This window comes from Prionailurus viverrinus, chromosome B1 (genome assembly GCF_022837055.1).
Source record: "Prionailurus viverrinus isolate Anna chromosome B1, UM_Priviv_1.0, whole genome shotgun sequence".
Lineage (NCBI taxonomy): Eukaryota > Metazoa > Chordata > Mammalia > Carnivora > Felidae > Prionailurus > Prionailurus viverrinus.
In genome coordinates this window covers 51606990-51633756 of record NC_062564.1, presented here as the reverse complement: position 1 = coordinate 51633756, position 26767 = coordinate 51606990, and the positions used below count along the sequence as shown (strand labels likewise).

At 42.8% G+C, this 26767-nt stretch overlaps 1 protein-coding gene across 5 annotated transcripts in view; it reads right to left on the bottom strand.

The window, feature by feature from the left end:
• Nucleotides 1–18921: 18921 nt before the first annotated feature.
• Nucleotides 18922–26767, bottom strand: part of PRSS55 (serine protease 55) — a 42633-nt gene continuing 34787 nt past the window's right edge. Inside the window, exons 7-8 of one of the 5 annotated variants that reach the window (XR_007151367.1) lie at nt 20002–20151; nt 18922–19101 (exon numbers count right to left, since the gene is read on the bottom strand). The gene's annotated coding sequence lies outside the window, so the exon portion shown is untranslated. Of the gene's footprint in view, nt 19102–19149; nt 19268–19833; nt 20152–26767 lie in introns of those variants that run through there. The other 4 variants (XR_007151369.1, XR_007151368.1, XR_007151370.1 and 1 more) reach the window with 4 other exon arrangements.

The following is a 26767-nucleotide window of genomic DNA, read 5'->3' as shown; positions in this document are numbered from 1 at the left end:
TGTATCTTGATGGTGGCGGTCACACAGATCTACACGTGGGGTGAGATTGCACTGAACCACACACACACACACACACACACACACACACACACACACATGCATGTAAAGCTGGTGAAATCTGAAGACGTTCTGTGGATTATACCAATGTCAACATATTAGATTTGATATTGTCCTGTAGTTAAATGATGTTATCACTGGAGAGTACTGGGTGAAGGGTACACAGGACCTCCTGAACATTGTTTTGCCACTTTATGTGAATCTATAATTGTTTCCAAAATAAGAAATTAAAATCACAATAAAAAATGAAACATTCTGGGCTTCATCTCTACCACTGAGTCAGATGCTTGTCAAGCAGACACATAAGACAAGGTCAAGACCCAACTAATATAAAAATCCACTGTTTGTTTATTTCTTGGTGAAATGATGGTGAAAAGAAGAACAAGCAAAGGATGTCATCTCCTAGAGAGCCCTGTCCCCCACACTGGAAGGACAACATGGATACAAAAGAGGAGGGATGACTGCAACAAGGGATGTGGGGCAGTCTTGTATCAGCTCCTCCCAGGCTTCCATCCATGGACTATCACGACCTGCTCTGCCAAGACTCAGACAAGCTGAGTTTGACACCTTGCCTGCAGAGTACTGGGCCTGGGATATCTAGGGAAGCCCGGTTCATCCCAGTTGAACAGTAGCCTTTGTATAGGACTCTCTAGAGCCTTTACAGTGCTAACATGCACCATGTAGCCCCAGGTTGGAGATGCAGTCAGAGGAATATCCCAAACCCATCTGAACACAGAGCATTTCATGAGACCCTTGGAACACTCTTTGGGAAATGTTTTCTGATGCCAATGACAAGATCTATTGGAAAAGGGAGGGCTGACTCTGGACCTCAGGAGAGGCCAGGCTCATGTGAAGAACAGACAGGGTCAGGTGGCCAGGTCAGGGGCAAGAGATAGGTAAAGGAAGACAAAATGTCATTTAGGAGATTTTTTTGGGATTTGGGACAAGTGACCTAAAAGCAACAGGGAGGCATCCCGTGTACTTTGGAGGAGGAGACTTCTCCTTCCCCCTGGGGTCTTGGGGACTATGAGACAAGGATTAGACAGAAAGTTTGGTTTAGAGGGGAGGTCAACTAAGGAAGAACCAGAAAAGGAGTGTAAATGTCACAACTGTTGAACATAGAGAATCTGTGAAAGAAGGGACAGCTCCGGGGTAGCTGAAGAGGCTTCCTCAGCTGAAGAGCTTCTAGACTTAACAGCTCAGGCAGCATGAGGCCTGATTCCCAATCTGAACCAGAATCTTCCCTTCCTGGTAAGCCCCAGTCTCCTAGGAAGTCCCAGAAACCACGAACACCTGCCACCTAGTGGCTGAGAAAAATGCTGCATGACAATGGATTTGCATACTGCGGATGAACATTTCACAGATTTCATGTGGTTAATGGAATCTTATTTAATGCAAGGCATCTGCTGCACAATTATGAGTTGCTGATCTGTTCCAGATGATAGCATCAGTACATTTGGGAATGGCACTGCTTACTCCCAGACCTGTATATCCCCATTTGTCCTTCTGTGTTTAGCCCCTTGGATTCACAGGAATCCAAAACTCTTCAGGAGTAGGCAGGCCAGGAGTCCATGTCCCAAGCCCTCCCACTAATTCTGGGGTTCACTCAACGGGGATCTCATGTCTTTATTGTCCTCCAAAGTCCTCTTGGGTGATGAATATATGCTCCTAGTACAGATGTCGGAGTTAGGGAAAGGCCTTCTTGGCTCTGGGCTCTCTTTTCTCCATAAAAATTACCCAATTATAGTGGAACTATCAATCTATATTTCCACTGTAGAATGCCAGGAGACTTGAAGGTACTTTAAGTTTTTAGTTCCTGGGTTTTAGTTTCAGTTCTTTGCCAGTGTATTGGGAGACTTTCTTTGTAGTTAATCACTAGGAGATATGGCTCTTCTCCTTGGTTTTGCCACTGATGAAAGCACAGCATGAAATTCTGCCAGTGAGGAGACTTGCTTCTTCACCTGCCTAGCTGGACCTGGGGAGCACCTTCTTCAAGTACCCTTCACTGTGCCTTAAGCAACAATACTTCATTCATGCACCCATTCATTTGTTCATCCATGCTTTTACTGCATGCCTACCAGGAGTGGCGTGCTGAAGAAAGGATAGTAGTCCTAAACAAGGACAATCGGGTAGTGAACACAAACAAATTTATAAGCAGTTACAATTAGGGTGCTAGAAGCCACACTAGAGGTATGCCCAGTTATGGAGGCTTGGAGCAAATGCACCCAACCAGTCTTGGTAGACTATACAGGGTTCCAAAGGGAGGTGACATCCTAGATGACACTAAAAAATGAATAGCAGCCAGGCATGCAAAAAGCTGGGGAAGGAGAGAAAAGATTGTCAAGGCAGGCTCTTCCCAGTTGATCTGCAGAGTTAAAAAAGAATATGAACTCCCAGGAGCCTAATCTCATGGGTGAGAGTGCAGAGGCTGACCTGAGCAGCATTCCTTATTTTCCTCTTGAAAGTATAGGCAAGTCTTCGGGCAGGTCTTGGTGAAATATGGAGACCTCACCTGAATGGTCCAAAGTCTTTAATGGCCTTGAACTTGAACATATCTCTTAAAGAATCTTTGGGGCACCTGGGTGGCGCAGTCGGTTAAGCGTCCGACTTCAGCCAGGTCATGATCTCGCGGTCCGTGAGTTCGAGCCCCACGTCAGGCTCTGGGCTGATGGCTCAGAGCCTGGAGCCTGTTTCCGATTCTGTGTCTCCCTCTCTCTCTGCCCCTCCCCCGTTCATGCTCTGTCTCTCTCTGTCCCAAAAATAAATAAAAACGTTGAAAAAAAATTAAAAAAAAAAAAGAATCTTATGGTCTGAGGGTAACACAAGACTTGGTAGGACACTTGGGACTTCTCCAGAAGATAGGGCTTCTGAAATGGAACAGATGGGAAATTGGGGAAGGTGGGTATTGATGGCTTCTCTAGTTCCAGTCTAAATGGGTTGATTAAAGATACAGGCTTCTGGATGAACTAGCTAAAGATCTCCTTGGAGAAATCTGTGCATGAAAGAGTCTGAAGTGTGGGTCAGAACATTGGGTTTGGTAACCTAAGAATTTGACTCCCAATACGAGCTTCCTCCCCTAAATTTCATGACTTTTTCCCTCTGTTGGTCTTGGTTTCCTCATCTATAAAATTTGAAGATTGGCTTAAATAATCTTGAGGAGAAACCCGTGGAACAACCTGGAACAATTTTTTATTTTAAATCAATGACTTATCAATGTATTCTTTCCTCTGAAAATTGTCCCTTTCCTCCCTCCCCAGAACAGCAAAGGCCTGGCCCAGGATACAATTGTTACACTCACAGGCCTCCTGCGTGGTGGTGTCTCTGACATCCATCCCCTTGCCAAGTGTTTCTGTAGTGAGCAAGGCATTGATACCCTTCTGGGGGCTTCAGGTTCAAGAGCTGCAGCCAAGAAATTGTTGTCTCTCTAGTACACACACATTGCACTCCAAGAGGCTGTGAGTCTTACACTTCCCCCACTGGAAGAGCAGAGAGCCCAGGCCTTCCAAGGGTAACCTGGGACTCTGCACTGATGAGACTCCTTTGGGCCTGGGCACCTAGCAGGGGCCAAGCTTCTGGCTGTGGGAACTTTGACCTTGGATTCAGAGGCTCCAGTGAGTAACTGTGGTGTTCAGAGTGGTTGATGTGCAGAGGTTGTCCTAACAAGATTTTGTTGGGACTTCCCTGGGTCAGGACAGAAGTTGTTGGGGTTTTTTTGTTTTGTTTTTTTTTGTTTTGGGTCAGATTCTGTGCCTTCTATTAGGCCACAGGCCTGAGTTCCTCTAGTCTTTAGGAAGAAGCTCTTGAAGATGGGTGGGAAAAGGGAGGAGATGGACGCAATAAGATTTCTCTCTGAGGAGTCAGAGAATTACACTGACCTTGTGGCAGGACTCCATGAACAGAAGGAGGTTCTGGAACTTGAAGTTAGCTGAGACCTAATTTCTTAATCCTGGCTGGGACCCTAGAATATGGCTTGCAGCTCTGGAGGTCTTGGGAAGTGTCAGGGCCTGTGGACACAGGTGAGCCCAGGTATGGGTTCACTGGGACAAATGGCCTCAAAATTCTGACATTTTAAATCTCAACCCGGAATTCCCACAGCAACCTACAGGGGGTGCCAATCACCCAGCTTGGATTCTGTACATTGTTGTCTTTCCTTTCAACCCTGAGAGAACGTGGAGGCATGGGATTTTTGATAGATTTCAAAAGAATTTGATAAGAGTCCAGGAATTTTCCAAAAATGTAAGCTTCCCTGCTCCTAGTATCTGCCTTTATGTTGCATATATTACTTTATTGCATGTACCTGGTTGTGGGTGGTGTGTTGGCAGGGAGCAAGAAGATGCTAAACATCATGGAAATAGATTGAGGACCCATGGATGGAATCTAGTCAGTAAACACCTCAGCAGTGGCCAGGGCCTTTTCTGGATGCGTACACTTGTTTCTCTAAAACCCTCCTGAAGTCACTCAAAATAGAAAGGCATTAGAGTCTGCTAACAGCTGGCTGTGCTTGCCAATGGGGAAGCAGGCTGGCCAGGTAAATTTGCACCAGATTAGGTGTGCATTCTGTCTCTCTCAAGGAAAGTCAGAGGCAGTCTAGCTCACTCTCTTTCTTCCCTGTATCACAGAATTGCATCCTTCTCTATCCCGAACTCTAGATTACTTCCTTGCCCCTCAACCCTTGTCCAGCCCATCATCAAGTCCCATCAATTTGGCTTCCAGAATATCTCCTGAGCCTATCAACCTCACTCCCTCACCTAGAGTGTTCTCCTCCCACTTCCCCATATGCCACTGACACCCCTCCAAGCTATCAGCCTCTCCTCAGTCCACATCACAGCACCTGGCTAACCCACAGGCATCTACCATACTCTACTCCTGACACCACCCCCTCCTGCTATAGCCATACTGGCCTCCCCCGAAATAAAAATTCCATCACATCACCCTCTGCTTAACCCCATCAGTGGCTTCCTCTGGCTCATAAGAGGAGAGCAAAACTGACTATGCCTTCTTGGTCCTGCTGCTCTGCCTCTGCCCAGCTGTCAAGCCTGGCCAGAACCATGCACATCCTTAAGTTCTTTCTCCATGGCCATCTGACCTCTTTCAGACTCCAGGACTCGCCATGTTGATCATGTTCCCTCTTGCTGAGCCTTTTGTGCACATTGCTCTTTCCTTCAGTGTTCTCTGACTCATTCCCTTCTATCTCAGTTTCAATGTCACTCACGCAGGAAGGCTTCCAGGATATCCTACAGGGCAGATCCTCATCTTTTCTCCTCCCTGTCATCGGTTCTCTCTCCAGCATCACATTGATCGCAGCTGCAACCATTTTAAGATGACTCTCTCCCCCACACCCATACAAGCTGCACAGAGTAATGGCTGCTGCTTTTTTCTCACTAATTCCCCAACACCTAGCCTGTGGAAGCTTGCTCAGCAGACATCTGTTAAATGGGTGAAAGACAAAATGGAGGATCTGAAGGACAAATAAAATGGGCAGTGTAGGCAGGGGTGAACATTTAGAGTGAAAGGGATTATAATTAGCACTTGTCTCTCTCTTAGATCCTTTTTAAAAAATAATTGTTGGTTTCTTTTCTGCATGATGCAGTGATACATATTAATGTTTTTTTCAATGTGTGCATCTCAGTTGGAGGATCTGGAGGCTGAGGGGATGCCACAGGAACAAAGACCATGAAACAAGGGCAGAAGGAGTTCTTAGAGCCCCGTTCCCTAAGGTGGGAGACCACATGCAATTCTGAACCAAAGACTGGCCAGCTCTGTAGGGCTTGCATTTTCCTAGGTGGTTCTCAGCAACCTCATGGGTATGGCCTAGGAGCATCAAGTTCAACTTGCTCCTGTGTGCCCTTGGACATTTTATGAGACCTATGTGTCTTATTTTCCTCATCTGTCAAATGGAGATCAATAGTAGGGTCATATGGAACTTTCAAAGAGATTTTATAGCACACATGGTATTTAAGAGTACATATAATCTGTGTTCAACAAATATCTTTATTACATTAATCACTATCCAAGGGTTCATCAAAACAGGTTCCTGGACCCCTCTTTTGCAGTGGACCAAAACCAATAGAGTCACAATGTTGAAGAGACCTAATTCTCCTTATCAGTGCAACATGTTCCTTTTCTTGGTAATTGTGTGAAATTTCATGATTAGGCACGAAAAATGACCTCATTTTTACACTTTTAGGCTACTCTTACCACAAAGTACAAACATTATCAAAATGGAGAGGCTTTACTTGATTTTTCCATTCATTTGGGCAGAAGTTCTTGAAGATTTTCAACTTGAGACTGTGCCTAAGGAATGTGTTTTCTCCCTGAAAAATAGCTCACATAGAAGAAAAAGAAAAGCACAAAATTTGCAGATGAAAGGCATGGGATCCAAAAGGCCCTTGTTTGCTAGCTTCCTGGATTCAGTTCTTGTAAAGTGGGAAAACAGCTTTGCTTTTTCAAGCCAATATTTGGTAGATTATAGTAGGAAGATGTTCCCTGGAGCCCCTCCAGCCATCACTGGCTTTGCCATTATTAACAGTCTCATGATTTCACTCTTTCAAAGAAAGGGATTTCTCAAAAGTTCCAACTTTAGGGCATTAGTAAGTTAGAAATGAGGTCTCTGGTTTAAATTAAATAGTCCCTAGCCTTCATACTAGGGAGCTTCTTCAGGAGTTTCTAATACATTTTCTTCTAACACAAGAAGATACTCCGTTTTGCACAACTTACATTAAGGCTTACTGAGGCAAGGCAGGAGAACGACCCTTTTTTCCCGGTAACCTCCAGCCATTTTCTCCAGTGCTCCACCACTTGGTTGCTCCATTACCCAATTACCCAGTGCAATGGTTCTGTCATTTAACTGTCCCTCTGGGTAAGAACATTTGAAAGCAGGGATTTTGCAAAGGTTCTGCTCCTGGAAGTTATTTGTTGGTACCTATCAAACAAACACATTGAATGAAAAGGGAATCTGGAATGCTTTATAGTGAGGATAGTTGGGGACTTGACCAGGACAAAGCAATATGCAACTGTTTGTTTGCTTCCTGAAAGGATGGGGTAGGGTCTTCTATCTAGTCACTGAGAGCCTCTGGGCCAGTGCAGGATGAAGAGACACTGCAATCATTCTTGGCAGTTCTCTTCAGCCCCTCTTGTTTGTGCCTTGGTCGGCATTACCAGGATTAGGAAGTGAAGGCCCTCTGTGAAGTTCCTGAGTCTTGAACAAGCAAGGCAAGCACAATCACAGGAGACCTTAGCCTCAGTCCTGGGACACATTGCCCTTAGTTCATGCCTTAGATTTGGTGCTTCTATTACTGCATCCATTGACTTGTGATGCTGCCAGTAATTCTGCCTCTCCCACCAGACATTGAGTTCCCCCAAGATGGTAATCATGGACATCCTGTCACTTGGTTTCCCAGCACAGAGAAAGGCACTCAACACTAGTTAGATCCAATAACACAATGAAGGTATGAATGAATGGACGGATGAATGAGTGCATTTTAATGACAAAGGTATTTTTGTCTCACAAAGTCATTGTCTTATGAGGAAAGAAAGCAAATAAGAAAGAGATCAGTAAGAAGTCTTGTGTGCAGAATTGCTTCCTGTGCTTTTTGACCTTGAGTTATGAAGCATGACCTTTACTGCTTGTTGAGCACAGACTGCTTTTAAAGGATATCCTTCCACTGCCCTCCTAGAAGGAAGGGGAGATTAGATTAGGTTCTCAAAGCCCATCACTTTCAGGGCCTTCTTAACCTTCTCTGAAATAAGAAGATAATAAGGGAAGGTGACAGCAGTAGGGAATTTCCAAGCAGTCCTGGAGGGAGGCGGGGTCCATTTGGGCTGATGGGGTAGGAAAAACTCTTAGTGGAAGTAGCTGATTCATTGAGAGCCAACTGAATGTCAAAGAAGACAGGATAACTGAGAAAATACCCTTCCCTCAAGCTTTCCCTACACTCCCATGCAAATATGTGCACCTGTGTGTACCTATGTGTACACATGAATGCAAGCACACACAGACACACACACACACAAACACACACACATACACACACACACAATAAATATAAACATATCATGTCCTCTGGGAAGTAAACCATGTAGTAGACACAGGTATTTAATGGAAAGTTGCTTCTTCAGAATAGGTTAATGCACTAAGAGCCCAAGAAAACATAGCCTAGGGTAACAGGAATTTGGATATAACAAAGTCAACATCAACTATTCTCATGGAGGGACAGGCTGAGAGGAGAAGGAAGAGCTGCATGGGCAAGCCACAGGTAATCCTGATTTACAAAATGAGGAGGCAGAGGATGGGTTCCTACACTTCCGCTTTCTCCAAAAGGGCTAACAAAATGGTATGAATTAGGAGTCCTGGAATCTGCATCTGTCTTGAGGTTCCCACCAAAAGTCCCAGGACCCCAAACCATTGTTGATGTTTAAGCCAGAGCAGATATCTGCCACCAGTGGTGTCAAACCAGAGCCTGGGCTGAAACAGACCGCACAGTGCCATGGATCTGAGGTGCACCCAAGCATTCATTGACTTCACAACATCTCAGTCTTGCATTTTAGGAGCTTGGGTTTCTCAGCCTCCACTTATGGCTTTATGTTAGGATTTTACTAGAGTGAATCTCTATGGGATAATGATGATCCTTTGCATATCTAAAATACCTTGTAGTTTATCAGGTGCTTGCTTTTGCTCTACCTCATTGCAAGTAGGTTGACAGTTAAACAGGGTGGGGTCACTACTTTCATCTTGTAGGCAATAAAATTGCAGTTTAGAGAAATCACAGAGGAAAGGAATGCCTGGCCATGCTTCAGCTGCTTCATGGCCCTGAGAATTCTATCTTTTTCCTCACTGATCTGAGGTGTGTTGCAATGTGTAAAGGCTCTGTATCAGGGGTTTCAAGGGATCCAGGGGTGAAGGAGTGTGTACCTGCTGTCATGAAGCTTTGAGCCTGATCACCCATCTTGCTGTTGTATCACCCAGCTTAGAGTGAGATTCCTACCTCTATGGCATAGGGACAGGAAGGCCCCCAAAGAGCTGGGCCCTCTCTCTTCTGGGACCTTGTTCGTCAGGGCTGCAGCCACATTCTCATTGTCACACCCTGGATCCAGTCTTTTTTCAAAATGAGCCTCCTTTACATGGTTAAGCCAGGGATACCTAGAGCTACACAATAAATCTGAACATTCTTCTGAAACATGTTTTTTAACAAGTAATTTAAAATTTTATTCTATGTTAAAACACAAAAGATATATTATGGAACAGAATGCAAAAATCACCTGAATTTTAAAGAAAACCTGAGGCTTCAGAAGCCCCTCATACTTGTGGAAGTCTTGTGGATAACAGAGTCCACCTGTTATCTCCACTGTGTCACTGTGGGCACTCTGGGGGAAACAGGCTACTTCTTCTCTGCTTTCTCTCCCTTTTATCACATGACTTAAACTGGAATGTGCTGGGTTTTCAAGACTCCTTGAGTTCACACAAACCCTGGTCCCACCCATAGGGCATCCTGACAGGCCTATGCTTTTGTCACTGGTTAGGAGACTCTTGGAAGATACTGAGTACTCCATCAGGTGGAGAGAAGCAACCAGAAAGGGAGAGCAGAGCACTGACACTGACTTCAGGATGCCCCTGCTTGGCATTTCTAACATAACCACTAACCAGCTGGAGGTCTGACTGTAGACTTCATTTCCCCATCTTTGAATGAGGGGCTTCTTTTGATTATCCACACGGTCACATACACTGTTGAATTTGGCAGGGCTTGGTGAGCTCCTGTGTGACCTCAGAGTGCTGGGATGAAAGCTAGACATTGACTCAGGCCTCACCCTCGTTTTCCCTCTTTCCCAATGAGATGTTGTTACCCAGCCTTCAAGATCTTTCCAGCATTGCCTTCTCCATGTCCACAGCTACTGATCCATTCAGGTTCTTCTCTTCTCCCTTCTGGACCATCACAACAGTCTCTCACTGGGCCCCCTTGCTCTGCTGCTGTCTTCCTCCACTTTCCATGCACTAGTTTCAGGAGGTGATCATGTCACTCCTGCTCAAGACTTTCAATGGCTCCCCATGGCTGCTTCAGGGAATTTTTGAGACCCTAAATGATATAACCACCCCTGGACCCTCCTCCACGCTCCTGCCTGGCTTCATCTCTTACCTGCTCACCTCAATCATAGCACTGTTATAGTGATGCAATCATCTGTTTACTTCCCTGTCTCTTCCTCCAGACCAGCAATCAGCAAACATGTTCTCTTAAGAGCCCGATAGTAAATACTTTCAGATTTGTTGGCCATGTGCTCTCTGTTACAGCTATTCAACTCTGCCTTTATAGCACAAAGCAGCTATGGACAATTTGTAAACAAATGGACAAGGCTGTCTTTCAATAAAACTTTATTTATAGAAACAAGCAGTGAATTGGATTCAGCCCCCAGGTTGTACTTTGTTGTACCCACTCAGGGACCATCAATGGTCTGTTTAATGACTGTCTCATGGGCCCCAAGGTCCCCAGCACACTGTCTGGCCCATGTTGATGTTTCATAAAATATGTTTGTTGTTGTTGTTATTATTATTATTCTATGAGAGAGAGAGAGAGAGAGAGAGAGAGAGAGAGACCCACACAGGCTCCATGCTCAGTGCCAGAGCCTGCTAGGGTTTGATCCCATGACCCTGGAATCATGACCTGAGCTGAAATCAAGAGTCAGACGCTTAACTGACTGAGCCACCCAGCCACCCCATAATTTGAATGAATGTATGACCAGGACAGCTGTGTGGAGGGAACAGTAGGGCATGACCTGTTTTTCCTGCAGATCCAAGTCTAACACTAGAGCAATGTGAGCAGGCTCAGGCTGCAGGGTTAGACTCTGCTGCCAGATGAGGGCTTCTGCTTCCAGCATTGGATCTCAGGAGGAGAAACCCCAGGCTTCATAGATTAGCACTGGGTAAGCTTAGACTGAGATTCCTATCTCTATGGCATAGGGACAGGAAGGCCCCCAAATGACCCAGCCATAGAGTGAGGGAAGCCACTCACCAGCTCCCAGTATTGAGCAAAACCTCATGGGGCCAGGCTGTCTCAAAAATGTGTTAGCTATGACTGCTCTGGGCCCAGAGCTTCATGGTAGCCATTGGGAGAGTGGGAGAATCCAATGACTCCCAGAAAACTCCAACTATATGTGAGGCAATAAAGCTCTTATTCCCTTTCACCCTTTAAAGCTGTATCTGTGGCTCTCTTGCTTCTGGGATACCTTGGGGCCTGTCCAAGCACTCATTTGGAGAAAGAACTTTCTTCCTTGACACCTGGTAGACCTTTTGTCTGAAGCCATCCTACCACCTGGTGGCAATATCTAGGAATTGCATCCCCATCCTGGCCAATCCCAGAGAATCTTTGTTGGCTGGGTTGTCCCACCTCCAAAGCCCTCTCCAACAACATAATAGGACTCCAATCATTCTGCAAACTCTGTGAAGCTCTATCTTGTAAAGATACCTAGCAGCATCAATGACACTCTTTTCCCATGTAGTAGCCTGGCTCTGTCCCTCACCTCCTCTGGGTCTGAGCTCTCAGTGAGGTCCTCCCTAATAACTGCTGTGAAGGAACCCCATCCTCCTCCCCACTCCTCTCTACCTTCTTTCCTTTCCTTCACTGTGCCGTCACATCCTGTAATTTTTGATAACATCTGTTTATTGCATCTGTCCACCCTACTAGAATGTAGGCTTTCTGAGGGTGTACGTCTTATTCAAGTTTCTATCCCTGTGGCTAGAACAGCACTGGCACACAAAGCCTCCCATTAAATGTTTGATGAATGAATACACAGTACCAAATACACACTAGTCCATGATTTTGCTTTCTTTGAACACTTGACTTCAGGTCTGTGAACTGTATTCCATTATGTGCTATCTACATAGCATTAAGTATGTAATCTCATATTTTCTCCTGGATTGCAAATTCTGGAGGATATTATGTTTGCATTTTCTAACTGAAACTGAAGCTCAACAAATAAATATTTATTATGAATATGATCATGTTATTATTCATAATAATCCTTCACATTTATAATCTGTTTTATAGTTTCTACCCTTGATCTTCTCGACAATTCTATAAAAGATTAAAAATAGGAATTATGAATCTTATTTTTATATAAGGAACTTAAGGCTCAGTAAGGTTAAATGACTTGCCCAAGATCACACAGCTCCTGAGTGGATGTGCTGGGACTTCTGACTCCAGACTGAACATCTGTTCCCTGTTTTTCTTGATTAGCATCCAAATGGAGAGACCGTCCCTGAGATGAGGCTGTTGGGAAAATGTAACATCACAATGTGGACAGAGAGGATCTGTACAAAGGGCCTGTGATCTGTAGAAAAGCTGATTCTCTAGCATTCCTTGCCTCTGCTGTATTAATATGCTATTGTAACAAAGTACCTGAGACTGGGAAGCTTAAACAACAGAAATTTATGGAGGTTCGAAGTCTGAGATCAAGGTGTCCACAGAGTTGGTTTCTCCTGAGGCCTCTCTCCTTGGCTTGTAGACAGCCACCTTCTCCCTGTGTCCTCACCTGGTCTTTCCTCTGTGTGTGTTCATGTCTTCATTTCTTTTATAAAGACACCAGTTATATTAGACTGGGGCCCACCCTAGTGACTTCATTTGACCTTAATTTCCTCTTTAAAGGCTCTATATCCAAATATAGTCACATTCTGAGGCCTTTCAACATATGAACTTGAGGGCACGCAATTCAGCCCATAATATTCCACCCCTGGTACTCACCTCCATTGGACAAATATCACCTTCTTTCTCCACAGGTCTGTGCACTCCTTGGAGAGTCTTTGGATATCTTCCTGCCTGTTCAGAATTGTGGCTGGTTGTCTGATTACTGGCTTGTGGAAGGACAAGATCCCAGGCTGCCAGTGGCTGAAAGGGTGGAAAACCCCACAAACCCAAGAGACCCCTGCAGGAAAATCAGCTGTTGTAAACTACGACCACTTTGCCTGCCAACAAATTAATATCCTGAGTAACAGAGTACTTTCCTTCTAAGAGGAAAGCCTTAGGGCCAATATCTAGAACTTTCTGTGCACATGCACAGAGGAGGCAAGCACTCAGAATTTAATTTTAGAGACCTAAGGAGCTCTCCAATTTTTTTCCAATTAACTGGCACCTGAAATTTGTTCAGCTTATTTTGGAGCAAACCTCTTTGTGACCCTGGACCTCAGTTTCTTAACCTATAAAGTGAGGGGCTTGGACTAGACCTAACAGTAAGATTTAAAAGGAAGGTTTGGGTCCCAGCTCCAATACCAGCTAACTGTATGACCTTGATCAAGTCACTTAACCTCTCTGCAACTTAGTATCCACATCATAAATAAAGAGTAGGATCAGGTAATCTGGAATTCAGCACTGTTTCTAAAATTCTCTGTTTTAAAATATTTTCAAGCAGTTATAAACTTACAAAAACATAGGAAGTACAGTTATATAACAAAACCTTTTCCTTCCTGATCACATTTGAGATAAGTGTGTTTCCACAAACAAGGACATGTGCCTCTATAAGTACAACACAACTATCAGCACCAGGGGATTGGCATCGACACATTGCTATCATTGTAATCTTCAGACCTCGTTGACGTTTCACCAATTGGTTCAATAAGATCTTTCAAAGCAAAAAGACCCGTTCAGAATGATGTGCTGCCTTAGGTTGTCACTTCTATTTAGTTGTATTCAGTCTGGGACAATACCTCCGTTTTTTCCTTGATTTTCATGACCTTGATACTTCTGAAGATTGCAGTCCAGTTATTTTGTAGAATGTTCTTCATTGCCAGCCCCCCTTCACAGGGACACTTCACTTGGACTCCGACTTCCCACATCACTCATCCTGCTGCATGGACAGCCTGTTGCCCCCTCCAGGCTCTGATTATCACCTTTCCTTGAAGATATCCTCATTGCTTGGCTTTGGCTCCACCATCCCTGGCCAGGCACCTTTCCTTGTGCATGTCCTCCTCACTGGTCTCCTGCAGCTCTGAGACTGTGGCTGTCCTGTCCCTGAATTGAGGACACAGTAGGTACTCCATCACACATTATGGCTTCATGACCAAATAGTTCTTTGTGAAAGGGAAGATAGTAGCTTAGGACTTTAGTCATGAGTGTGTCTTCTGAGTGTGGATGATGCCTGCTAATTGGGAGTCAATAAGAAGGAAGACAAGGACAAGGAGGTCCCAGGATTTAAGGGAGGGTTGGTAGTGGGGTCAGGAACAGAAAAACAAGGAAGCCGAGGGCACTAAGTCAGGCGTTGCACATTCCAGGGCTCGGGAAGAATGCGTATGAAGTTCACTTTTGGGGTCTAGAAAGAGAATCCCAGAAGAGCAGGATAGGTATGGGTCTCACTTTGGGAGGCTATCTCACATGGGGATTTGTTCCCAGGTGAGTGACAGAATAGTTCAGATTGTAAAACTATAAACAGGAGATGTGGGATGTGCAACTTAGTGAGGTCAAGACTCTGTGAAGCCAGAAGCATCGTCTTCAGGCACACACACACTGTCCACATGCGCTACTGGGAGCTGCCCCTGTAGGAGCTGCAAAGTCCCCAAGGAGCTGCACCCAGTGCTTGTGCTAAAGAGCTACAGGGAGGCTGATGTAGTTCAGCATGGGACTTTGTTCAAAGCTGTGTAAAGCTGACAAGAGCTGCCTGTAAGTGGTGAGTTCCCTGTCATTTGTGGCATTCAAGTTGAATAACTGCTTGTTGGGGTTGATATAAAGAACTTCAAGGGGACCCAAGTCCAGGCCAGGGATGGAGTGAGGGGAGGAGAGGGAACTCAGTAAGGACCCACTCCAGTCTGAGATCTTGTCATTCAGCTTGCCCTATGATGGGGGTTTGGTTCTACTGAGTGTCAACTGTGTGCCAGGCTTTGTGCATTACTTCATCTGCATCATTATACCCTGGTATTGGCCTTACGCAGTCCATGTGACAATTCTTCCCATTTTATAGGCAAGGAATGTGAGGCTTAGATGCTTATGTTCTTGGGGATAAGCCCTAAACCTTGGCCAGTGTGATTCTGGACCTGACCCAATAGCGCAGGTCCACTGCCCACTACTATTCCCAAGGCCAACTCAGGACAAAGGAGCCCAGGCCTGCCAGCTCCCCTGGGGTGGGTCACACTGAGGTCTGGCTCTGCTCTCCACATCTGTGCCAGCAGCTGCTCACACAGCATCTGAGCCCCTGGGTGATCTGGGGACAGTGCTTTGGAAAGTTGCTCCGCAGGGAGGGGCAGCCCATTCACACACGCAAGCAGAGAGAAATGAGCCAAGAACCAAAGATAGAAAATGCCTCTTATTGGGCCTGTTCTGATGTAAAAATGCAGAACTCAGAATTAAACAGGCACTTTGCATTGCAGAGCAATAGTGCCTAATTAAGCTATTCTGGGGCCTAGGGGCACTTAGGAATTTTGTGAGTTTTTATTGCTCAAGACAATGAATAATACATGAGTCTGTACAGTCTCAATTCAAATGATGACTCATCAGTCACACCGAAGGCTTCCTTCCAATCCTGTCCACATTCTGATGTGATCTTCTTATACTTCAAAAACCCTAGGCTTCGCAGCCTGGGCCCCTCTATTTCTTGGTGATTAAAGTTTGGCTCCTTTAGAAAAATTCCTTTCAAAGGTGAAACATGGACCCTTGCTGGTCTGCAAACTACTTTTCCTGGTCCATGAAGAGATAAGCACAGAAATGGGGAGTAAATGCTTAGAAGCCTTTATAATTTAACAGAGTGACTTTGTGTGGGTGGAATTTAATAATGAAAGTTTGGGCTTGCATTTTATATGTTTGTTTTTTAGTTCATTTTTCCAGTAATTCAATTTTATTATGTTTTATGACAATATTCGTTTGCAATAAGTTAGCAATTTAAAATGTAAAAAAAAAAGCCCTTGTTCTTCTCCCACAGATGGTCTAAGAAGTGTGGGTCCAGGCCATGGTCCTTCCTGCTCATTGCAGACTCTGCATAGCACATGGTCAACTTCATGACTCTTAGTCCCAGTTACTGCAAGGTGGCAGGCAGTGGTTCAAGCACCTGGGGAGGAGGGCTGTGACTTGCATTCACTGTGAGGCTCTCGGTGCTGAGCACCAACTGTGTGGCCCCTTAGCTCAAGACCACAGCTGATCTTCCTGGAGCCACAGTGTCCTCCTGGGGCTTGCAGACCAGTCACGGAATCAGGTCATCAAAGTTCAAAATCCTGACTTTGCCATGAAGTGATTGGTTGACCTTGGCCAAGTCACTGCTCTCTTTGGGTTTCAGGTTTTTCATTTGTAAAATGAAAAAAAAAATTCATTTCAAAAGCTCTTCCCATTCTTTCATTCTATGACTCCAACATCCCTTGGGAACCGCCATGATGTCCATTTTAAAACAAGAAAATCAAGGCCATACTTCTTAAAAATTTTTTTAATATTTATTTAATTTTGAGAGAGAGAGAGACAGAGTGTGAGCCGGTAAGGGGCAGAGAGAGAGGGAGGCACAGAATCCAAAGCAGGCTCCAGCCTCTGCACTGTCAGCACAGAGCCCTATGCAAGGCTCAAACCCATGAACCGTGAGATCATGACCTGAGTTGAAGTTGGATGCTCAACCAACTGAACCACCCAATCAACCTTCAAGGCCATATTTCTAAATAAGTTCTCACAGCATATTGAAAGCAGTTTCTCAACCTAGACCCAGAAGAATCACTGACATCCAACACTCAAATTTTCTTACACATCTATTAAGGTTTAATGTAATATAACAGCTGCACATATCTGAAGTGTATATTGTGGTGAATTATAACATATGCATTCACCTGTGAAGCTATCATCTCAACCAAAATACAGTTGATTCCTGAACAATACAGGGGTTAGATGTACCAAGCAGTTGAAAATCTGTGTATAACTTTGACTCTTCCAAAACTTAACTACTAAGTAGTCTAATGTTGGAAGATTTATCGATAACATAAACAGTTGATTAACACACATTATATGTATTATATATTGTATTCTCACCATAAAAATAGGCTAAAGAAAGGAAAATGTTATTAAAAAATTATAAGGAAGACAAAATACATTTACAATTCTATACTGTACAAAATCCTCATATAAGTGGACCTGCATAGTTCAAACCCATGTTATTCAAGGGTTAAGTGTACTGATCATTTCCATCTCTTCCAAAAGTTGCCTTATGCCTCTCCAAAATCCTCTTTCCCCTTAACCTCTAGGCCCCAGGCAACCAATGATCTGCTTTCTGTCACTTCAGATGGTCGCATTTTCTAGAATTTTACATAAATAGAATCACATGGTACGTACATTTTTTTGCCTGTCTTTTGTCACTCAGCATAATGATTTTGAGATTTATCCATCTTGCTGTGTGCATCAATCTTTTTTATTGCATTATATGGATATACCACAACATTTTATCTGCTCAATAGTTGATGATAAATTTGGTTGATAAAATTTGGGTTGTTTCTAGCATTTGCTATTACGAATATTACTAAACATTCATATGGAAAGTCTGTGTGAACATGTGCTTTTATTTCTCTTGGATAAATACATAGGATTTGAATGGCTGGATCATAAGGTAGGTATATGTTAAACAATTTAAGAAATTACCAACTGTTTTTTTAGTGGGTTGTACCATTTTACAATTCCATCATATTTGTTGAGAATTCCAGTTGCTCTACACCCTTGTCAACACTCAGTACTGCTGGTCTTAAATTGTAACTGTCTGGAAGATGCATAGTAGTATCTCAGTGTGGTTTTAATTTGTACTTCCCTTATGACTAAGCAAGTTGAACATCTTTTCATGTGCCTATTGATTATTTGTAAATCTTCTTTTGTCAACTGTCTGTTAAATCTTTTCCCATTTTTAAACTGGCTAATTTGGTTGCAAGAATTCATTATATATTTTGGATAAAAGTCTTCTGTTTGACGTACATGTTGCAAGTATTTCCTCCCAGTCCCAACACTTGATCGTCAGTTTTTTGATCGTGTACAATTTCAAGGAGCTTTACAACTCTCTATAAGGTCATCCATGTGACTGAGGCCTAGTCATGGACCCAGGTGAAGAACATAAGCTTTAAGTTTCCAGGCCTGGAAAAGGATGATGAGGCTGGTGCCAGTGGCAGAAATAGGTCCAGTGAAGGTGGAATACTTTTTGTGAGTAGGACAGTGTGCATAATTTCAGGTCTATTGAACTTTAGGAGATGATGATAAAGATAAGTGGAAAACTTCAGCAGAATATGGACAAATGAGATTCATACTGTCCCTACCAACTATCCAGAGAAACTATAGCCAAGGGAAGAGGTTTGGTGAAATCATCAAGGGAGATCTGGTGGACTCTGTTACATGAAATGCAGATCAAGTCTGTAGAGGACATGAAAAGAACAAGAGACTAAGGGCTGAAGAATGAGGGAGTGATTACCCCCAGCCAGAGAGAGGAAGAAGGGGAAACATGGAGGCCTGATGAGAGCTCAAATTGTTGTATTTGACTTTTGTGATGTTGGCCAGGGAGATGTGTGCACAAGCAGATTTGAACAAAATGAAAGATTTAAAGTGATATACATAAGAAAGGGCTTCTAGATACCGGAGGAGGAGAAGAAGAGGGTAGGAAAGGAAGTTTGCCAACAGAGGAGAGGCAGAAATGAGGAGGAAGACCAAACAGTCCAAGGACTTGAAGAGGAGGAGAGATTAATTTGAGCAGTTTTTGTGAAATATGTATTTGTGGAAGAGACAGCTGATACCAGACGATCTGTTGCAAGTTTTAATGTGTGCATATAGTGCTCTCTCTTCTTCATCTCCCTTTCAAGACAATTTCCAGTAAAGACCTCTGATGCACCTCAAAATTTTGGAGTCAGATTTGTATTTATTCTGAATGCAACAGTATGCTGAGGTTGGCCTCAAGGCAGCCCCTTTTTTTCAGGTTACTAAAAGCTTCAATGGTGGATGGTGAGTAGCTCTTGAATCAGGGCAGGGATCTTGTCTGTCTCTTTTTTTGGGAAATATTGGCACTTCATATGTTCTAATCAAATGTTGGTTGAACGTTGTTGTAAAAAAGCCTATAGTCAGGTATTATATATATTGCCTGGGGAATAAGTGTGGGGGAACCAGTTATTTCTAAAGAAAGCATTAAGCAGTTAGTCTCTGCCCCCCAACTCCATCTTTTCTTCTCCATGTGACCACATGCCTTTCGTTATGTAGATCATTTTGTCCTCTTGCTTTCCACACATTTGCTTATTACCCCAAAAAACCTAGCAAACAATTCCCATTGTTAACGATGCTCAGACACATGACGGCAGACTGCAAACAAATATCTTAAAACACAAAGACTTCTTTCTGGAGTGCTATAGGAATTAGAATATGTTAGCACACAGTAAGTTCATTGGTCTGAAGAACACCATGTGTGAATTACGGTCAGGGGGAAGACAGGTTATTACCTTGGGAACTTGTCTTACTCTTCATCTTTCAGGTTTGTCTTCCTTAACCCTAGAATTGGTTAAATTTGCCATAGAACACTGGACTTCCCTTCAGTGAGATTTGCCACTCTGTTATTGCCTGTCCAATGTTGGCTTTCCCTACCAATACAAGCTGCAGGAAGGCATTCACCAATGCTTACCTTAATCATGGTGATGTGCTCATACCTAGGGACACTATAGATGCTTAATAAATGTGTGTTAACTGAATAGTTTATTGACTGATGCCTTCTATGTTCCTGGTGGAAGAGCCACAGTCTAGAAAGGAATGAGAAGTCTCCTCCATCTCCCATTGCTCTTCCAGGGATCGAGGAAATGGCTTCCCACCCAATAAAGAGCTGATGTTCTGCCTCAACATCATTTTCAAATGTAAAGTCATGAATTTTTATTCTGTAAGAGGCTTTTAGAGTTTTTCTAAAGATCCCTTTTACCAAGGAGGACACAAAGTTTAAACATATGCCTGAGAATGATACCTAAACCCAGGTATCAGATCCTCAGGCCAGAGTCCTCACCTTGAACAGTGTCCAGAAGCTGTGTGGCCCCGTAGTTAAATCTGCCTCCATTTAGATCAGACTGTCTGCGTGTGAATACTAGCTTTACCACCTCTTACCTGCATGACGTTGGGCAAGTCACTCTACCTTTTTCAGCTTGGTTTCTTCAATCTGTAAACAAGGCATAACAATAATACCTACTGAGGACTGATGGGTATTGAAAAACATATAAAAGTATTTAGAAGTGTTTTGGCATATAGGAAACACTATGCAAATATTATCTATTATTAACAAAAAGGTTTGTGTGGTATTTCTTAGTCTGTTCAGAGCCACTCAATCCAGTGATTGGAGGGGATGAAATCTGAGACATTCATGATTTCAGTGGCAAGTGAGAGGTTGAATTAGGACTTAGGAAACTGAGGCTCATGGGGGTGTTTTCAGGGCTTAAGTATGGCTGTCCCTCAATAATCCTGATTCTTAGCACTTCACTCTGAGTGAATACCTTCTTTTCTCTGAGCCTCAGTTTCCTCATTTGAAGGGAGGAAATGGTCATCTCTGCCCGGCTACCTACAAGGGCAACAGAGATGGGTGAGAAGGTGATTTTAAACAGGAAAAATGAAAGTTTTCACAATCATTTTTCCAAACAAGTTGTCAGGGGGAAAATACCAACGGAGTTTTGAGTCTAAAATACTCTTCCTGGAAGAAATTGCTGTGAATCTGCTTCTTAGGAAACCAGATGATATCGAGTGGCAAGTTAACAGTTCATTTCATTGGCTACATCTGTGCCCAGGGTGGGCACTGCCAGCGGAGGTGGCAGAGTGCCCAGGCCAGTGACACCGACACTGGGCAGCTGGGAAGAGGCAGTGACATCTGTGTGCGGGCAGGAGCAGATGCATTTGTCAGGGTTTTGCTCTTTCTTTCCTAAATTCAGAATGTTTGGGGAGAGAACAAGAGAGAGGAATACTGATTTCCCCGCCAGGAAAGGATGATGGATGGCAGGAGATGGTGGAAGACATGGCCACTTACTTCCCTCCACTCCCTATCCATCCCATCTCCAACTCTTCTGTGAAGGCTCTCTGCTTTCATCTCTCTCCCTTGACCTCTGCTACCTCCCCAGGCTACTTCACTCCACTTCTCACTCTGTCTTTCCTCGCTCCCTAACCACAAATGCTGTCTGGGCTCAAAATTATACCATGTTGTTTCAAAAGGAGTTATTTCCTTTGCGTGTAATGGAATCTCTGCGACCAGAAAGGTGCCAACCCTAGTCCGAGTCATTTGTGATGCCTGGCAGCAGAGTGCATTTTCCTGGGGGGCCAAATGGTCACAACTGTGCTGTGAGCAGCAATAGAGACTGGACAAGGACAGAGACATATGGCTGGGAGGAAGGAAATGTGAAGGCTGGAGGCAGTTACTGGGGACAGTCCAAAAGATAAGTGTAAAGAGAGAAAAGGCTGGGGTGCAGGGGGAGGGGTTCCTTAGAACAAGGGCTGGCCTGGATATCAAGAGCGAGGACTCTGAATTCCAGCACCGACAACACCTACCTGACTTTGAAGAGCCACACCACCAATCTGTTGACCACTTAAGAGAATGAAAGTCTACAGTAGGGTTTCTCAACCTTTGGACGATGGATATTGGGGACCCTATAAGTCTTTGTTGTGGGGCTTGTCTTGTGTGTTGCAGCATCCCTAGATAGATGCCAGTAGTATCCCAACTCCAGTTCCCAGTCGTGACAACTAAAATGGTCTCCAGATATTGCCAAGTGCCTCCTGAAGGCAGGGGCAGCAGTGGGTGGTGGTGGGGGTGAGGTATGTGCAAAGTCCCCATTAGGTTGAGAATCATAGAAAAAAATTGTTTGGAAAGTAACCCAATTGAACAATGGGCCTTTAACATTTTATCAACAACTATTCAAATCCTGAATCAATGAAGAATACCTCTGAGATTTATGGTGACCTTAATTCTGCAGGTAACAAACAAAATGGAGAGAGATTTGGTACTGAGCAGTACAGCTGGCTCGTCATAAAGGAAGATGGGACAGCTGAGTATCCACTGCACACCATGACATATGCTTCAATCCATATGGATTGCGCTGCTTAGGTTTTGTGGTTTGGTTTCGTTTTGTTTTCATTATAATGACAGATATTCTGGAGCTAATTGAGAAACTCCACTCATGAATCATTGAATATTGAACTCATGAAGATTGAAAATTAATTCAGGTAAACTGAGGCATAGAAAAGGAAAACGCTTAAGTAACCCCAGTTAGAACTAGCCTTGGGTTTCTGACACAGATATCGGCTTATGTGCTGAAGGAGGGAGGAATACATAGAAGAGGTTCTCGGAGCCCTGTGTCACACAAGCCAAACAAATTCAGATACCTGGTTTCCTATAGTCAAGAAAATGGTACAGGGAGAAAGAAAGAATCTGGGTTTTAGAGGACATATCCACCATAAACTGCCTATCTCCAGACTTTCTTTACAACAAAGAATAAATGTTGTGTGTTTACACACTGCTTTTTCAATTACTGTATATCTTGGACAATTCTGTAAGTTAATCTAGTCACAGAAGCTCAGCTTAGTCTTTAATGCTGGTCCTCAAGATCTTGTTCAAATGTTACCTCCACACCAGAAAGATTTCCTTGATCCTTGAAACCTAAGGCAGACTGACTATCCTCTTACTTCTCAGAGCCTTTGGTCAGTTTGTCTCTCACAGCAAATCTTCCCCATTGCACTATTATCCTTATCCATAATTCAATTGTACCACTGTCTTTACATTTTACTTGTCAGCAAAAATCCAACTCTGGACCAGTTCAACTGTCTCCTCTCCTTTCCTTCTTCCTTCCTTCCTTCCTTCTTTCCTTCTTCCTTTTTCTTTGTCACTCCTTCCTCCCACTTTTCCCATCTCTCTCTTCTTTTTCTTTTATTTAGTCATTTAATCAACAAATATCTAGTGAGTACCTGTTCTATTAAGTGCCAGGATGGGCTCTGAGTATTCAGTGGTGAAAAAAACCCAACATGGTTTATGCCCTCATGGGCCTTCACTAAAGTTTACAGTCTAGTGAAGGTGATGATCAATAAGTAAGTGCAATACTACAATAACCATAAGAGGATATTTAACCAAAGAGTAACAAGGGGACCAAGTTAGATAGGACAGTTACAGACATTTCCTTTAATAGGTGACATATCACAACTGAAGAGTGGAGAAGTATCCAGTGATGCAAGGCAGGCAGGGAGGTGGAAGGAGGACATTCTAAGGGCCAAATGTCTTCAAAAACCAAGATGTAGGAAAAAGCTGACTGTGTTCAAGGGGTGGAAAGAAAACAATGTGGTTGGAGTAGTGTGGATGAGTTGGAATAGAGGTGTAAGCTGATTCACACCAGGCAGAGCAGGGATAGACAGTGATGGAAAGAAGTTTGGACTATATGCTAAGCATATTTGGAAATCGTCAGAAAGTTTTGAATTTGGGACTGACATAGTCTGATTTACATTAAAAAATATCACTCTGAGACTTTCAGAATTGTAGCATGAAAAATATGACAAACCTTCTCCTTGAGCAAAACAACAATGCAACTACTAAAAATTATTCTTTAAAATCCAACTACTTAAAATTTTCACAAAATGGTCCTAAAGGAATACCATAAATGGAGAAAGTTACTCAAGGAAATATACTAAATCTTGCTAAGAACCCTGAGAGTCTGTGACCTTTGAACCATGACCTACTTATATTTCCTTCACACCTTCAGTATGACAGGAATTCTACTTCCAGAATATGCAGCCAAGAAGTTGGGGCTCCCTCTCTATTTAGCTCCCAGTCTAGGGCTATGGTTTCACACTGGGAAAGCAGGCCACTGGCATCTCCAGTTCTTGATCCCTACATTGCAGGAACTATTCTGGCTAGATGTGCTGAGAGGACTGGTGTCTCTTCTCCCACCCAATCCTCACTCAGTGTGGAATCTCTACTCCAGGTGCAGTAGGCTGAGAACACTGGAACCCACCCCAGATCATTTGTAGGGCAAATTTTCCATTCTGGGAGGGGGAAGCCAAGGAACCAGAGACTACTATCCCCATCCAGAATCCTGCTTATAGAGCAGGGGTGTCACTCTTGGAGAAGAAAGCCACTGTCACCACCCCTCACTACTTTACAGTGTGGCACAGAGGTTCTGTCCAGAGAGGGGCAGGTGTTAAGAACAGTTCTGTCTGATAGGACTGACTTATTTGGAACAGAATTTAGGGAAGTTCTTGCCTAAGAACATCATTTAAAACAATGGATATCTTGGCTGTAAACAATTAAGGAGGCTATAATTACATGGTACTCATAGCAACAAGTGAACCAGGGTACAGACCAGAAGTTTGACAGAACCAGAAAAAGAAACAGCAAGGAAGAGCCTTCTTGGAGTCAGAGCAGTTCAAACACTAGCAACATTCCACCTCTGCAAAAGGGATCTACTTTTGTTGAATGAGACTGTGGAACATTTTATGCCCTAGAGTGTTGTCAAAAAACAATAGAGTAACCAGTTAGCAGTTCATGGAGGCTAATAGCTGAGTGTGATACTAACAGAGGCCCCAGGCAGACTATGCTCATGGTTAAGTCCACACCTTTTGAGCAGGGACATCAGAGGCTTTACACTATGGGGGAAACAGACTTCACTGAAGTAGTCCAACCAAGTCAATAAGAAACAAGCAGACAAGCAAACAACAGTAAGCCCTGGGATCAGTACCTAAAGTTGCTATAACATATTGTCTAAAATGGCCAATTTTCAACAAAAAAATTGTCAGACATGCAAAGAAATAAGCAAGTATTATACATACACAAAAACAAAACAAGCAATAGAAGCTACCTGTGAGAGGGCCCAGATGTCAGGCTTATCTGACAAATATTTCAAAGTAGCTATTATAAATATGTCCAAAAAGCCAAAAGAAATCATGTCTAAATAATTAAGGAAGGCGTTAACACAATATAACAGCAAATACAACATATCAATAACAAAATAGAAATGTTTTAAAAGAATCAAATGGAAATTTTAGAGTTGAAAAGTAAAACAACCAAAATGGGAAATTCACTAGAAGGGCTCAACAGTAGATTTGAGCTGGCAGAAGAAATAATAGATAACTTCAAAATAGGTTGATAGAGAGTATAAAATCCAAAAAAACAGAAAGAAATAATGAAGGAAAATAAACAGGGTCTCAGAGAAATGTGAAATTCCATTAAGGGCACCAGTATCAGAAGGAAAGGACAGAGAGGGGCGCCTGGGTGGCGCAGTCGGTTAAGCATCCGACTTCAGCCAGGTCACGATCTCGCGGTCTGTGAGTTCGAGCCCGGCGGGCTCTGGGCTGATGGCTCAGAGCCTGGAGCCTGTTTCTGATTCTGTGTCTCCCTCTTTCTCTGCCCTTCCCCTGTTCATGCTCTGTCTCTCTCCCAAAAATAAATAAACGTTGAAAAAAAAAAATAAATAAATAAGGAAAGGACAGAGAAAAAGAAAAAGAAAAAGTATTCAAAAAATTAATAGTTTAAAATTACCAGCCACACCCAGACGCATCACAGTTAAAACACTGAAAGTCAAAGGCAGAGAGAAAGCCTTGAAAGCAGCAAGAGAAAAATAACTCATTACACACAAGGAAAACTCACCAAATTTAATAACTTATTGTCAAAAACAACACAGGTCAGAAGACAGTGGGATAATATGTTAAAAGTGGCAGAAAAAATTGCTAACCAAGAGTCTTATATTTAGCAACTATCTTTCAAAAATGAAGACAAAATACTTGAAGTGAAAATAACAGAATTAAAAGGAAAAAAATTAGAACAATTTAACAATATAAGTTGAAGAATTAAATATCTCATATTAAATAGTAGCTAGAACAAATAGAAGATTGATGAAGATATAGAAGACTTTAGCAACACTATAAACCAATTAGATCTCACAACCATTTATTGAATACTCCACCCAATAAAAGCAGAATACACAGTTTTCCCTATAGTTTCTACAAGAAACGCTCTCTAAGACAGACATATGAGATGAAACTAAGGCGTACTTACAGGGAAATTTATAGCTGTAAATACTATGTATATTAATAATGAAGTAAGATCTCAAATCGGTTGTCTAACTTTTTCCCTTAAGAAACTGTGAAAAGTGGAGCAAACTAAAACCAGAGAAAGAAAAGAAAAAGAAATAATAAATAGCAGATGAAAATGAATGAAACAGAGAATGGAAAAAAATAGGGAAAGCCATTCTTTGAAAAGATCAACAAAAATGACAGGACTTTAGCAAGATTAACCAAGAAAAATGGGAGAAGACTCAAATTTTAAAATCAAAAAGGAAAGATAAGACATCACTATTATCCTTATAGGAATAGAAAGAAATATAAAAGAATCCTATAAACAACAATATTCCAAAAAATTAGATAACTTAGATGAAATTGAGAAATTACTAGAAAGACACAAACTACCGAAACTTACACAAGAAGACACACATAATCTGAAAAGACCTATCACAAGTAAAAGATTGAAAGAGAAATCTTAAAAATTCCCACAAAGAAAAGAGCAGGCCCAGATGGCTTCACTGGTAAATTCCGTCAAACATTTTTTAAAATCCAGATTAATTATTCACAAATTCTTCCAAAATTTAGAATCTTTCTAATTCATTCTATTAGGCCAGTGTTACTCTGATGCCAAAACTAGAAAAGATAGCAAAAACAGAAAAAAGTATGGAAAGAGCACAAATACATGAAGGTTAAATAACATGCTACTAAAAAATGAATAGGTCAACCAAGAAATCAAAAAGGAAATTAAAATTTAC